Here is a 15,984-nt window from a genome sequence, read left to right on the forward strand (position 1 = left end):
GAGTTGTAGGACCGATGGCAAGAGGAGATGCGCGCTGTATCCTGGGAGCTGCTTCTGCCAGTCGCGTTCCTTGTGTGGCGGCTGACGTGAACGTGACGCATAAACAGGGCGGAGCTAGTGAACCGTGTTTGTTCCTAGCCCGGTTTAAGCAGGCTTGAATCGGGTGGCCCAGACGTACCCGCTGAGACACGGTGCAAGCTGCTTCCTCTGCCTTGGGTGTCCTGGGAGTGGGCAGCGCCCGGAGCAAAGCGTTCCTGACAGAAGGGGGTGGGGAGAGGAGGTGGGTAAGGTAATATCTTTTATAGGCCCAACTTGTGTGGGTGAGAGCAGCTTTTGAGCTTCAAGCTCTTCAGGTTTGGGAAAGGTACTTGGGAGCAGGTCTGTACTTACAGTGTTGCAGCCGTGGTGCTTCAGTGAGGATGCTGCTATGGTGACAGGAGACCTCCTCCCGTGGGTGTAGTTAACCCACCTCCATGAGCGGCAGTAACTATGTCCATAGGAGAAGCTCTCCCGTGGGTATAGCGTTGTCTACACCAAGTTAGTACAACTGCATCACTCAGGGGTGTGGATTTTTCACACCTAAGGGACATAGTTGTACTGATTATAGGGTAGACCGGTGTCACAGCTGAATGCAAGGTGGAGAGATTGTTTACCATAAATGATTAACATGTATTTCAAGAGACCACTCAAAGTGAAGTGGCCTGTAGTCTGTTACCACCCATCCAGTCATGGGGGGAGGAAGGGGCAGCTGGAGGAGTTGTTAGTGGGTTATAGTTTGTTGTAACAAACTATAAATCATTCTTTCTCTATTCAGTCCATGATTTTTAGCATCTGCAGTGATTTTTAACGAAGTTATGAATTTAAGCTCCCAGACTTCCTTTGAGGATGAGGACTGATAGGTCAGCTGTATGATGGTTACTCTGAAAAGTGTTCACCCACGGTGAGGTGGTGTTTTTGTCTTTTATCATTTTCCTGTGTTAGTTCATTTGAGAGCATAGTGATTGTCTAGTTTCACCCATGTAGTTGTTATTGGGGCATTTAATGCACTGGGTGAGGTACACTAACTATTGTGAAAGGCATATGTAGGACTTTGAAAGGTATGTTATGAGGGGGGCGGGTTGCTCATTGAAGCAGTGGAGATATGTCTGTTTGCATCTGTTGTTCTGGCAGGGTCTGGTGCTGCTTTGAATTTATGTGTCCTGGTTTGTAGGCAGCTTGCTTCTGATGATGAGCTTGGCAAAGTTGGGGGGTTTTTTGAAGGATAGAAGAGGGTGGTCAGGAAGATTTCAGGATGGGGTCCCTATTGAGTATGGGTTGTAGTTGTTTGATGATACTCCATATGGGTTCCTTGATGATACTCCATATGGGTTCCAGAGTGGGATGGTAGATGACAACTAGGGATATGCGGTTGGAGAGGGGCTTATTTCTGTATTGAAGAAGGTACTCTTGAGGTATTTGGGTTGTTACCAGATTTGCCCATTACTTTGGGGTATGCTCGCTTATTCAGGTTACTTGGGTGGGAGTGGGGTGTTTCTGTAATGCTATCAATGTACTGTTTGTGTCGTGTGTTTTCATATGGAGCTCTGCTTCTCCCTTCTGCAAGTCCCATCCCATTGGAGCTATCCCACAGAACCTAGGTTCCCTAGGGCTGGGTTCCTCCAGCCCCAGAACCAGATGCGCACACACACACAAACACACACCCATTAACAGAGCAAGTCTGAGTAGACTGGGTCAATCAGCACTTTCAAGCTGACCCCTTATATGTTCCTGGGCTCAATGAGCTGAGTCAAGCAGCACTTTCAAGCTGCCACCCTTACGTGTCCCAGATTCAGCACATCCCAATCCCCACTCTCACATCACAATTGTACTGGCAGTAACCTACTTGATGAGGAAAGCCCACAGTATTTTGGGCACTGCAGGGATCTTTAGCTTAGGTAAAAGCAGCATTGCTGCAGCATAAATGAGGGAAGCTAAAAACACAAAAGAGTAAAGTTCAGCGAGAGAGAGAGAAGCAACCAGCTTAACCATACAAGTTATTTATTGAATAATAGTGATAACTACACAAGGAGAGCCTAAGCCAACATAACATACATTATTAAAGGTTAACATGTAAGGTAGAAAGGAAAACAGAGAGAAAGAAGAGGAATCTCACCCACCCCATGAAGCTTGAACTTGTTGGGGTTCCCAGGTGATGGTGGTAGCTCAGGGTCCTGTGGGCAGGAGACAGGCAGAGCCCCCAGCACAATCACTCAGGAGAAGATGGAGTCCCAGTGGAACTGATGCACAGTTTGGATCTAAGCATCCACACCTTACTTGAACATACGTAGGGGTTTTTGTAGAGAAACAACAATGGTTCAATGGAGAACACTAATTTGTTTATGGGTAAACTGATAACTCAAAGGTTTTCTTTAGGCTAGACAATAGGAGCTGATCACTTTTGGCTATGGGTGGTGTTTTCTTCCGGGGAGCTCACAGTGCAAATAGATTGCTTCAGTATGTTGGATATCAGTCAAGGATTCATTACTAGAATTGGTCTGATAACCACTGAGCTGGGTGTGGGCAGGCATAGGTTCATTAGCATCTGGAGCACAGATTCCCATGATGCAGTGCTTCCCTGCTTTTCTGGTCCCAGAGTTCAGTCCAGTTCTCTGTTCTTCATTCTGTATGCTAATCCCTGTCTCATCTTTCATGCGGATGAAGCTAGGAGAGTTGTTTCTGCTCTCAATTCTGTATGCAAATAGAGATGTCTTAATCTTGTCACCCTTGTCAGGAGGGGTCTCTAGGTGTGTCTCCCAATGCCCTTCATTGCTCTCTGCAAGCCTTTTCTCTGGTTGGTCTTGGTTCAGGCAGAGACTGGGGGTGGAGGGTGTCCCTCATGAGTCAGACAGGCCAGACACTGCACCCTGGTTCCCCAAAAACACGGAGCTGACTGGTTTCAGGGTGGCCTGCTCCATGATGCTATCTACTTCTCTGATGGAGTGTCCTTTTTTGGGGAAGGCAGTTCTGAGTGTATTAAGATGTATATCCTGGACTTTCTTCTTGGAGCATATTCTGTTGTATCTGATTACTGACTATAGGGAATAGATTTCCTCAGTGTGTTTGAGGTGGTGACTGGATATATGAACGCAGGTGTGGTGATCTGTGGGTTTATTTTATATAGTTGTCTGTAGGGTTCTATTGGTGAAGCTGATCATGATGTCCAGGAAGTTGATTGTTGGTCTGGGAGTGTTCCAGAGAGAGTTTAATGGACAGGTGGTGATTGTTGAAATAGTGGTGGAAATCTATAAGGATATTTAAGGCATCTGTCTAGAGGATAAAAATATCAATGATGTATCTCAGGTATATCTTGGATTTTGTGATGCATTTGTCCGCTAGTGTAGTCAAGTGCTTAAAATACCGGACCGGGGGTCGGGACTCCTGGGTTCTATTTCCAGTTCTAATACCATAATTGCCACATACCTATGGCAGAAGGAGGTCCTGTTCCCAGTGTTGGTGTATGCAGAGTACAGACGTGACCTAGGAGTATGCTTAGAACTGTGATAATGTGAATTTTTTCAATGGTAGAGCTCACATGGAAGGTGTAATTCCAAACTGGACCTTTGGGGAGCTATTCATTGTGTTTCCTCCCTGGCACTATTCTGCTACAAAAGGAAAGGGGATGGAGCAGGAAAGAAGACACAGGGAGAGCCAGAGAGGCAGAGTCTGGTGAGGGTCTGGGGAGATGACTAGGTATCTCACTGTGACTAGAAGACTTTTCTCCTTGATTGCCTAAACTATTAGACCGCTAGAGAAACTCATTTCAAAGAGGATTCAGGACAAATAAAGGCTGAGAAGAGTTCTGTATAGAAGAGAGCCCTGCTCAGGGAGCTTAAGAAGGCGTCAGAAGTCACTGTAAGGGGACAGTTACGATTTACTGAAATTATGTTCTTTTCAGAATAGAGTGCTGCTGTGCCTGTATATTCCTACCAATCTTCCCTCTGTTCGTAGTATACCACTCATCTAATAATAATAATACTTTTAAATCTGCAGGAGTTAAGTATTATTTTACAAAGGACAGCAAGTATTTTTCTCTTTATCCCCATTTTACAAATGGGGAAACTAAGGCATAGTGATTTACTCAAAGTCATTCAGCAGGTCATCACTGGTGGGAGTCTTAGTGTAGATAAAGTGCTCATAATATGTGCTTAGCAGGATTAAACAATACAGTGGCTAGGTCTGGTCTACACACTACAGAGTTAGGTCGATGCAAAGCTGCTTTTTTCCCCATCAGCCTATGTAAGCATCTACACTACCATGTTGCTTCCACTGATGTAACTCGCCCACTACGGCAATGTAATAACTCCATCTCCACGAGAGGCATAGTGCTTAGTTCGACGTAGTTAAGTCGATGCAATGTCAGTGTAGACGCTGCATTATTCACGTCTACTTTAGTGGCCTCCAGGAGATGTCCCACAGTGCCCCATCATGACTGCTCTGGTCACCGTTTTGAACTCTGCTGCCTGGCAACCACGTACACAATAACAGGACCCTCCCTTTTAAAGCTCGACAAATTTTAAATTTCATTTTCTGTTTGCTCATCCCAGAACATTCACATACCAACTACCCAGCTGACCATGCAGGCTCCATGCTGCAAATGCTCTCCTGCCCAGAGTACACAGAGGAGGTGATGGATCTCCTGGGTCTGTGGCGATAAGAGGCTGTGCAGGCATAGCTCCTATCCAGCCATAGAAATGTCGACACTGATAAGCAGATACCCTGGGGATGGGAGAGAAGGGCTACAAGAGGGACGTGCAGCAGAGCCACGTGAAAATCAAGGAGCTGCTGTAGGGTACCAGAAGACAAGGAAGGCAAACAGTCACGCTAGTGCAGAGCCGCAGACATGCCACTTCTCTGAGGAGCTCTATGTCATCCACAGCAGCGACACCCCCATCACCGCAAGGGTCCTGTGGATACTTCAGGGGAGCTGGATACACAGGCCACCAAAGTGAATCCTGAGGATGAGGTGTTGGAAGAGAAGGAGGCGAGCTTGATGCAGGGGTAGGAACCTCTGGTAAGTATGCAATTTGCTTTGATATTGCTGGGACACATCTGTTCATTTACTCACTTTTAATCATGCTGTAAGAGGTAGTGAAATAACCAATAGAGGTAGATTTGCTATCTGCTTGCCAACAGTTAGGCAGAGGGGCCCTTGCAAAACAGATTGTTTATGTGCACTGGGATGGCACTTGAATCCTCCGTAGAGATCTCAAGGAAGCGTTCCTGGAGGTAGTCTGCAGTCCTCTGACAAAAGGCTGCCTTATTTCTTCTGCCACAATAGGACACTTTCCCACACCAGGCATCACTGCAGCACACAGGCTAGCAGCAAACGGATCCAGTCTGCAGCCAGATGTGTGCAGGAGCTGTTCCCTTTAAGCTTCTGTTATCTGCAGGAGTGAGATATCAACTAAAGACACCATTGTCTTTGAAAAATGCTGCCAATATTCAGTTCAATGGCTCTATCCGCATACACTTATGCCTGTGAGGTCCACCCCAGCTGTCCCCTCCACCTCCCTGCTGTCCGCACCATGGCTGGGAATTGCAGTATGCTCTATGAATCTCAAGCAGAAGTGAAAAAGTAGTGCTTGTTACTTGTGTGGATAAAGTGGGGAGTGAATGCACTCACAATAGTATCTCTATCTATTGTTTCTTTTGCAGCTGCAAATGCGGTCTTGAGGGTCTCTCCATCCACACCGGTGGAGTGGCTTAGCCAGGTGAGAAGGAAGCTGAAGAGGACAAGGAAAGATATGTCCCAGGAGATCCTGCAAGCCTCTGGTGCTTTGGATACCAAGCAGAGGGCGTGGAGGATTACACTTGAGGACAGAATGGACAGGGATAGTGAGGACAGGAAAAACAGACAGCAAGAGATGATAGTACTTCTCAGGGAGCAGACAGACATGCTGTGGTCTCTGACTGACCTTCAAGCTCAATAGGTCCATGCTTATCTCCCCCTGCAGCCAATAGTGAACTGCATTTTGGCAGTTCTCTACACGGCCACCTCCCTAATCCACATGGCATCTGGGGCCGAGTGTTTGTGAAATGGAAGTGACTGTTCTTTCCCCTTCAAAAGTTCTTGTCCCTGTATTTATAAAGTTTTGTTCTGCTTTAAATATGTCTATTTGCATGGGTTCAGAATAAAAGTCTATTTATGGAAACTGAATTCATCTTTATTAGTTCACACGATATGGTGGCTGGGATTGGCATCATTCACGGATAATAGCAATAGGTGCATTTGCAGTATTATATTACCACACACAGAGCTCTCATTACAAGGTGCATACTGGGGTGCAAAGAAAAAAATGCCAGGTGCAGCACAGTAGAGGAACACATTACTGTAGCTCATTGTTATAATGGTCCTTCAAAGTCTCCCACCCAGGGGAAGTTGGATCTCCCAAGATCACTACTGGCATTTCAACATCCCTTTTGGTAATCCTCAGGTCTGGAAAAGTCTCTGCGGTTGTCATGCACCTTCCCTGACCTGCTCATGTTGATGTAGGTGAAATGATCCTGATAATCCACTAGCACGTGTAATGCCATAGAAAAGTCGCCCTTTCTGTTGATGTACTCCATGGCAAGGTGGTCTGGTACCAAAAAGGGGATATGCGTGCCATCTGTCACCAATGCAGTTAGGGAACCCTATTGCTGCAAAACCATCCACTATTTCTCAAACACTGCCCAGAGTCAGTCCTTTTTAGCAGGACACAAGTAATGGCCCTGCACACTTGCATCACTGCAACCCCTACCATGGATTTACCAACTCCAAATTGATTCCTGGCTGATTGATAGCAATCTGGCTTTGTACGCTTCCACACAGCAATCACCATGCTCCACAGTGAGTGTAGATCTTAATTTGGTGTCACTGTGCTGGGGGCATTGGGGTGAGCTCTGCACACAGTTCCAGGAATATGGTCTTCTGCATGTGAAAGTTCTGCAGCCGCTGCTCATCATCCCATACCTGCATAACGATGCGATCCCACCAGTCAGTGCTTGTTTCCACCATGTGAAGCTGCTCCGTGAATGCTAACAACCTCGAATTGTTTCTTTCCATGGCACACAAAAAGGCAGCCTGCAAGGAATCATCATCATTCCATATCACAGCTCTGAAAATACCGCAGGATCAGGTGTGTTGTGTTCGTATCGCTCATCACAATATTGTGCAGGATCCATGGTTCTCAGAGATGGTGGACATGCGGGTTTGCAGGGCTTTTCAAAAGTTACATGAAACTTAATAGGAGGGCCCTAAATGATGGGATGTTGAACCCATGTTCCCAGTCACCCCTGCATGACTCATTTGTCCCCATAAAGCATTGCAAACCCTTCCCAAAACACCCTGCACTACATGGTGGCGAGTTGCACAGTGGGATAGCTACCCATGGTGCACTGTTCTTTGCACTGATGCAAGCGCTGTGCACTGCCAACACAAGGAGCGTAGTGTGAGCATGCAAATGTGATTTAATTACTGTTGTGGCTGTATGTTGACATAACTTAGACTGACTTAATTTTGTAGTGTAGACATGGCCTAAATGTTGACAGCCTTGTTGATCCATAAGTAGTTGACCTGGCCATACTGTGGTAAATGACATGGTAACTACAGGTAGGCAAGGTGGGAGATAATGTCTTTTATCTTGGACCAACTTCTGTTGGTGGAAGGGCCAATTTTTTGAGCATCAACAGAACTCTTCCTCAGATTTAGAGAAGGTAACCAGCATCCAAGCAAAATACAAGGTAGGACAGATTGTAGAGCATAACAGGTTTCCTACCTGTTGTACCTAATATGAAAGGGCAAGTAACACCTTTGCTGTCAGGACAATGGAGGGTTATTCAGCTCATTGACATACTGAGTCAAATGCTAATGGTGGGACGTGAAATCAACATGAAAGAAGCACATAGGAAAAAACAAGACTGGAAAAAACTAAATCAATGGTTTGAGGGACTGTTTCTACAGGATGCACATGAACTCAGAGTTATTCCTTCAGTCTACGAGGACAAGTTGCCAACAGGCTTGGTCTTAATGAGAAGTGGTATCAACCAAACTGGTTGACAATGGGGGTGGAGGGATGAGGCCATTGTTTGCAGCCATACTGTAAGGCCTAAAGCCTAAGGCCTTCATCGGCAGCTAGATTAAAAGAGCAGCCAAGCAGCAGCCATTAGCTGAGAAGCAGGAAGTCACAACCTCACATTTCATCTACATTACATTAAAACAATGTAATATCAGTTTGTTAAGGAGACCCTATCCTAATGGCACCCAGCATCACCAGATAAAGAAACATCTTAAGATGGCTAAAGAAAACGTAGTTTGATAGCATCCTGTCTGTCAAGAAATCACTTAGCAATAGTTGTGGTTATGAAATCCTCATTTCTTTGTTTTGTCATTGTGGTCCCCACTTCCCTATTGTTTAGCTGTATGGTCTCTGTCTGTTACATAATTAATTATGTAGGTGTAAATTAATTAAGGTGGTGGGATAGGATTGGTTAAAGAATTTTGTTACATTGTTAGGATTGGTTAGTAAAATTTTAGTATAATGATTGGTTAAGGTATAGCTAAAAAGGACTCAAATTTCACTATATATACTGGGGTCCAAAAGGAAATTCTTTGGGGAACCAACTCCAGGACATAGCCCCAAAGATCAGAGCTACCAGACTGCAACACTCTGTGACACTGTGCAGAAACTGGAGTCCCTGCAGATGGACCTGATCCTAACTGGCCATCAAGAGAAGTTCATCTGTCTTATTGGGAGTGGTGAGCACTGTATGTGTAGCGTGTGCAGTGTTTTTGGTGACTGTTAATAAATAAAGGTTATGTAGTATATTACTGCGTAAAGCTCTTTCACTGGTAAAAGACTCTGTAGACCCACAAAAGAGTAAGCCCTGAGTCCACAGGGAAAGGGTGTTTGCCCAGAGGGGTAAAGTTAGGTGCTTTTTGCCTAGGAACTGGGAAAGGGTGGGGGTGCCTAAATTAAGAGGGTTACGCCATGAGTCCTAGGAACTGGGTGAAAGTGGGTGCCCCTGAGTGTGTGAATAACAAAAAAATTTTGTGTGAGTAACAGAACTTGGAGTAAATGTTCTTTTAGTAAATAGAAGAATGCCTTGTTAGTTAAGTTTGTGCTCTAGAATCATCATCATTATCGTCATGATGTTCCTGTTATGCCTCTGGTGTTTAGGGCAGTGATGAAGCTCCTCCACTCCTGTCTGGTTGTGGCAAGTCTTTCAATGGTTCCCCAGCTGTGCCCCAGGTTCTTCAGCTCTGCTTCCACAGCTCTTCACCATGTTGTTTTTGGACAGTTTTATTTTCGCTTGCCTTCAAGTGTCCATCTTATTGCTACTTTGGTGATGGAATCAGTTTCCATCCAAAGCACATGACCAATCCATCTCCAACACCTCCTGGCAATGATAGTGCTCAGATCCTCTTAGCTGTACTGTATCAATAGATCTTGGTCTGAGATTGTTCTGGGCCAAAAAGATATAGAGAATTTTTCTGAGGCAGGTTGTATGGAATGAAGACAGTTTGGACGTGTCAGACTTTCTCATTCCCCAGAATTCTGCACTAGCTCCTGAAGGTGTTCCTGGCTTTATTAGATTTGTTCCAGATGTCCTGGCTAATGGTGCTGCCCAAGCATGTGAATGTTTCTACATTGGTGAGAACATAATCCTCTATCCATACTGGTGATGGTGAGGTAATATTAAAGGTCATGATATCTGTCTTATTGCGGTTGATTTTCAGTCCAATTTGCTGGGTGAATGCATTGAGTGGAGTCATTTTTTCTTGTATATGGTGTTGGGTATGTGATAGGAGAGTGATATCATATGCAAAGTCCAGGTCTTCAAGGAATGAGAAGAGTTTCAATTTAATGCTTCTTGGCATGTCTTCTGTTGTACGCTGCATTATCCAGTCGATGGCAATGTTGAAGAGGATTGCAGACATGACACACCCCTGACCTACTCCTGTTTTGACTTCAAAACCGAGCTCACTGTGATCAACACTGCATGTAAAGTTGAAATAGAATCTTTTGATGACATTGATTATATGGAAAGGCATTCCAAATGCCCACAGAATGTACCATAGGCTGGTCCTGTGAATGCTATCAAAAACCTTCTCAAAGTTTATGAAATTTATATAGAGTTGCTGTTGCCATTCTAAGCACTGTTCTATTGTTTCATAGAGTGAAGATCTGGTCTGTGCATCCACACCCTTTCCGAAAACCAGCTTGCTCTTTTCTGAGAATGTTATCAACTGCCTCTGATGTACGTTGGACTATGATCTTACACAATACTTTGCTTGGCACAGATAAAAGCATGATACCACGCCAGTTATTACAATCACTGAGAGTTCCTTTCTTTAGTATCTTCATTATAACCCCACTGGTCCACTCATCTGGCACTTTTTCCCTTTCCCAGACTGATGTAAATAGAGGGGGCCAGGATAAATGCTGCTAATTTAGGATTTACCTTGAACAATTCTGAATTCAAGTTATCTTTGCCAGGAGCTTTCCCATTTTTTAAGGCTTGAATGATCTTTTCCTTAGTTGTGGTGTCTGTGTTGATATCAAGATCATCTTCTGCCTCCTGGATGTTTGCTTCCTCTTTAGGTGACTCCCTGTTCACCAATTCTTTGAAATGCTCTGTCCAGTGCATTTCTTGTTCTATTTTGGTTGTTAGTAGGTGGCCTTGTTTGTTCCTGATGAGTGTGTGTTGGTGTCTGCTGTTTACCACTGATAAGCCCCTCATTTTGTACTGTCCGTTCACCACGAGCAGCTGCATCCTCTGCTTGTGTTGCCAGATTCTCAATATAATACCGTTTGTCCGCTCTCATAAGGCATTTGACCTCCTGCGTGCCTTGCTGTACTGCTCGTGATATTTGTCCTTTAGCTTCTGGGATTGTCTCTCTCAAACTTTTTTCTTCAGGGCTCATCTGGTTTCTATGACATTCCACGTGCTGGGTGTAATCCACTCCTTCCTTCTCTTCTGCCTGTAGCCTAGACAGGCTTCACTGGTCTGTTTATAAATTGCTGTTACTTTGTCCCACTTCTTGTTGATCTCATCTGCATTTCCCTCCTCTTCATCAAGGTCTGCAAGTGCTTGAAACCTGTTCTTTAAGTGCAGACCGAAGGTTCTCTGTGCTCTAGAAAGCATGTTATAATTGTCTTTTGTATGTAACTATTTGTTCCCAATATTCTTACTCATCAATTGAATCTCTGTTCTTTGATAATAAACATTCTTGTTTTCACTGTATCTAAGTGCTACATGTTCAGTGAAGCTATGTTCTCAGGTAAGTAAGCTGCAGTGTTTGTTTGGGAACACAGGCCTGATCTCTGAGTGTTCAGTGGATAAGAGGCTAGACACTAAACTGAACATGGGGGATTCTGCTGTTGGTGTGTATCTATTGTTAACTTGTATGGAGAGAGAGGCTGTGGAGGCCTGGAAGGTAGTTCTTGTACTGACAGAGGCTAGTGTTTCAGGGAGCTGATCCACAGCAGCCAGAGACAAAATTTCCTCACACTAAGAGCAGATGGTGGTGAGGTACCTCACAACCCTTGGTACCTTTGGGGAATGTCACAGAGCCCCAGACAGAAGATTATTCCCTGCTTGAAATCATAAGCAGTAGGAGAGGATGACAAACAATACTGGTGTCATTTGAATGTGCTTAGCAATAAAGGGACAAAATGTTTTGTCAATGTTTCTCTCTGTGCTTCAGCAGCTTTTTCAGGTAGTTCTTGGGTTTAGACAAAACTCTACAACAAAGCCAAGGTAATTCATAAAAAAGCAATAAAAGAAATTAAGGGGCTGGAGGAAATGGTTTATGGAGAATGATAAAACAATGGTCATGTGGTTAAAGCACTGGACTGGAATTTTGGAGAACTGGTACTTCCCTGCCTCACAGACTATAGAACTTCCTACCTTTTGGCCTCACAGGGGTATTGTAAGGATAAATTCATTAATATTTTAGACTCCCAGCCCCAGTAGTATCTGGTTCTCTAATAGATAAATCTAATTATAGTTTGGCTAAACTGACCAGCGTGGTAGTCAATAATATGTGAACCGTTGACAAGTATTGGGAGGGTGTGAATGGCAAGGATGGAATCATGTAGGGTGGTGCAAGGGGTTCAAACTAAGAAAAATAAGTAAGGAAATACTTTTTGATCATGGTTTTAGTTTTCAAAGTGGGTGAAGCCATTATAACATTAGACTGGAGATTATTCTGTGGGAAACCATTTTGCAATAGCCCACCGTGCATGGTCTAGATCAGTGGCTCTCAACCTTTCCAGACTACTGTACCCCTTTCAGGAGTCAGATTTGTCTTGGGTAGTTTCACCTCACTTAAAAATTACTTGCTTACAAAATCAGACATAAAATATAAAAGTATCACAGCACATTACTGAAAAATTGCTTATTTTCTAATTTACCATACAAATATAAAATAAATCAATTGAAATGTAAATATTGTAATTACATTACAGTATATAGAGCAGCATAAACAAGTCATTGTATAAAGTGACAGAGTCCTGTGGCACCTTATAGACTAACAGACATACTGGAGCATAAGCTGTTGTGAGCGAATACCCACTTCATCGAAAGCTTATGCTCCCATAAGTCTGTTAGCCTATAAAGGTGCTAGAGGACTCTGTCACCTTTTACAGATACAGACTAACACGGCTCCCCTCTGATACAAATAATGGTATGAAATTTTAGTCGTACTGACTTCACTAGTGCTTTTTACGTAGCCTGTTGTAAAATGAGGCAAATATCTAGATAAGTTGATGTATCCCATGGAAGACCTCTGCGTACCCCTGGTTGAGAACCAGTGGACTAGATCATTTAGCAGGTCTTCCTTTAGTTTTGGTTTTAGCTGGAGGAGATTCAAGCCTATCTGGACATTATTAAAGCACTCATCTCTACAGTATCTCCTCACTAATCTTTACCCTCACTTATGGATAACTTTTCTACTCAAGAATCAATGCACAAAAGCTCAAAGCATTAGGCCCTTGACTGTATTTTATCAGAAACATAAATATGGATGTCTTTGAAAGATGTAGTTCAGAGCTAGCTGCCTTTGTGCATGAAAGGGAAAATCCAGGCTAGCTAACTAGCCATGCAGCATAAGTCTGTTAATTTAGGTTTATTATGGCAAATTCTTCTAATAGTTTAGAGATAATGAAATGGATTTTAAGGCTTATATCACAGTAGCTCTTTTGAAAGCCAAGAGTCCCTTAGACAGTTCAATTAATTCAACAGGATTGAGCTTTAATATTTGGCTACTACAACAAAAAGCTGTCCCACTCCACTGTCTACAACATGAGTGATTTTTTTTGCTACTGTTTGAAACAATCACACCTGCATTCTGACTTCTAAAAAAGTCATTTTACTTCAAATTGGTTCTTTCCCAGCAATTACAAATAGTCTCCTTTCTTCAGGACTTCCAGTATGGTAATTTGACTGAAATATCCAAGCAGCCAGTAAAATTAAATTGGATGGGTACGATACAGAGGAATAAACACTTTTCTAAACTAAGATCGTTAGAGGTAGCACTCTAAGTTGTCTTCTTTCTAGCCTTTCTCCATGCTCCCTCTAACGTGCAAGCATTCATTGCATCTACTGTCTCCTGCTCTATTCATTTAGGGCAGGAAGTCTCAAACTTTTGTACTGGCGACCCCTTTCACATAGCAAGCCTCTGAGTGTGACCCCCCCTTATAAAAACACTTTTTAATATATTTAACACCATTATAGGGCTGGAGGCAAAGCAGGGTTTGGGATGGAGGTTGACAGCTCACGACCCCCCATTTAATAACCTCACAAGCCCCTGAGGGGTCCCGACCCTCAGTTTGAGAACCTCTGATTCAGGGCTTGTCTACACTGCAAGTTTTGTCACCAAAAACTGCTTTTTGGCGACAAAACTCTTGATAGCATACACACTGCAATGTGACTTTTTTTGGAAAAAAAAATGCCTAGTGCAGCCAAATGCTCTGCTTCAGTGCTCCATACCTGAGTAAACATTTCACCCTTAGATTCACACAGATTATGCGAAGTGCAGCACGTGGCTATGACCATGGGAATATTATCCTTGGTAAGGTTGAGCCTGCCATTGAGACACCTCCAGCAAGCTTTCGAACAGCCAAAGGCAGATTCAACTACCATGCGGCACCTGCTCAGTCTGTTGTTAAAACACTCCTTGCTGCTGTCCAGGTGCCCTGTGTAAGATTTCACGAGCCAGGGCTGTAAGAGGTGAGCTGGAACTCCCAGGATTACTATGGGCATTTCTACAACCCCCACTTGACCTTGTGGTCTGGAAAGAAAGTCCCCACCTCCAGCTTTCTGTACAGGCCACTGTTCCTGAAGATGCGTCATCATACACCTTTCCAGACCAGCCTGCACTGATGTCCATGAAATGCCCCCGGTGATCCACAAGCACCTGCAACATCATGGAGAAGTATCCCTTCCTACTCTGGTATTCAGAGGCAAGGTGGTTTGGCGCTAAAATTAAAATGTGTGTGCCATCAATCGCCCGCCAGAGTTAGGGAAACCCATCTCTGCAAAGGCATCCATTATTTCATGCACATTTCCGAGTCATGGTACTCCGCAGCAGGATGCGACTTATTGCCCTGCATGCTTGGAGTAATACAGCCCTAACAGTGGACTTTCCTACTTCAAATTGATTTGCAACTGACCAATATCAGTCTGGATTCACTAGCTTCCACACACCAATTGCAAAATGCTTCTCTACCGAAAGGGCAGCTCTCAATCTGGTGTCCTTGTGCTGCAGGTCAGAGGACAGCTCAGCACATAGCTCCTGAAGGTTGCTTTACACATCCTCAAGTTCTGTACCCACTGGTCGTCATCCCACACCTGTATGACAATGCGATCCCACTAATCGGTGCTTGTTTCCCTAACCCAAAAGCGACAGTCTACTGTATGCAGCTGCTCTGTGAATGCACAAAGCACTGATAAGTTGCTGCTGTCCATATCGCACTTGATTGCCTGCAACTCATCCTGTTAACTTTGCAAGTAACTCGGCGAGTAACTGTGCTGCCATCCCAGGATGTGCTGCGCTCCGTTTCCGCATTCCCACAACACCTAGCGACGGATGGTGTTGCCAGGCACTGTGGGATACATACCCACAGTGCATTGCTCTCGCTGTCAACAAAGGTGCCCCGAATGTGGACACGATCTGTTGACAGAGGGAGCAAATGTAGCCATGCTTTGGCCACTTTGCTTTTGTTGATTTTTCCTTGTCGATACTAGTTTCATTGACAAAACTTGCCAGTGTGGAAAAGCCCTTAATATTAAATGCAACCTTCTCTCCATTTCCCAGCATGCCATAGCCCACATGAACCAAAGCCTTTGACTGAAATAAAGAAAAAGCAAGTAACCAAACAAAAACAAAAAAAAACCCCACAGTTGAGGAGGAATCACAATGGCATTTTAAGTAACCTCAGTACTATGACTCAGCATTTCTGATGTAAATCTGCTCCACTAGTGATGGCCAGCAATAGGCACATGCGCCACCTTTGGATTAATGACTTGAATGTTGCCGACTTCACTGAACATTTCCGCAAACTGAAATTTTGAAGATGAGAAATGACAGTGGACACTATGTTTGAAAGCAAAGCTTATGAAATTGGAACTATTTAAGCAAGACGCAAAAACCTGTAACTAACAGAGTTCCTATCATTGCACGATACCTGGAAAAGTCATTCACTTCCAAGGACACTTCCTAGCACCATTGAAGTAGTGTGCCAATTATAAAATAGATCTATTTGAGAAGCTGTTGGAAATCTTCCTTTTAAGTTCTGGCAGCTAGAAAACACTTACGATCTACACGTTTGCAGAGTTGTTGTAGCTGGGTTGGCCCCAGGATGAGACACAAGGTAGGGAAGGTGGTATCTTTTATTGGATCTACACTGGGGGGGCAGATTGATCTAAGTTATGCAACTTCAGCTACGTGAATAATGTAGC

General features: G+C 44.0%; 1 long non-coding RNA gene across 1 annotated transcript; it reads left to right on the top strand.

Moving 5' to 3' along the window:
* Positions 1-69: 69 nt before the first annotated feature.
* Positions 70-5,870, top strand: LOC127051375 (uncharacterized). The gene is made up of 2 exons (XR_007774486.1): positions 70-280; positions 5,695-5,870. It is a non-coding gene; the product is annotated as an uncharacterized LOC127051375 (long non-coding RNA).
* Positions 5,871-15,984: the final 10,114 nt, after the last annotated feature.

Source organism: Gopherus flavomarginatus, chromosome 5 (genome assembly GCF_025201925.1).
Source record: "Gopherus flavomarginatus isolate rGopFla2 chromosome 5, rGopFla2.mat.asm, whole genome shotgun sequence".
Taxonomy (NCBI): Eukaryota; Metazoa; Chordata; order Testudines; family Testudinidae; genus Gopherus; species Gopherus flavomarginatus.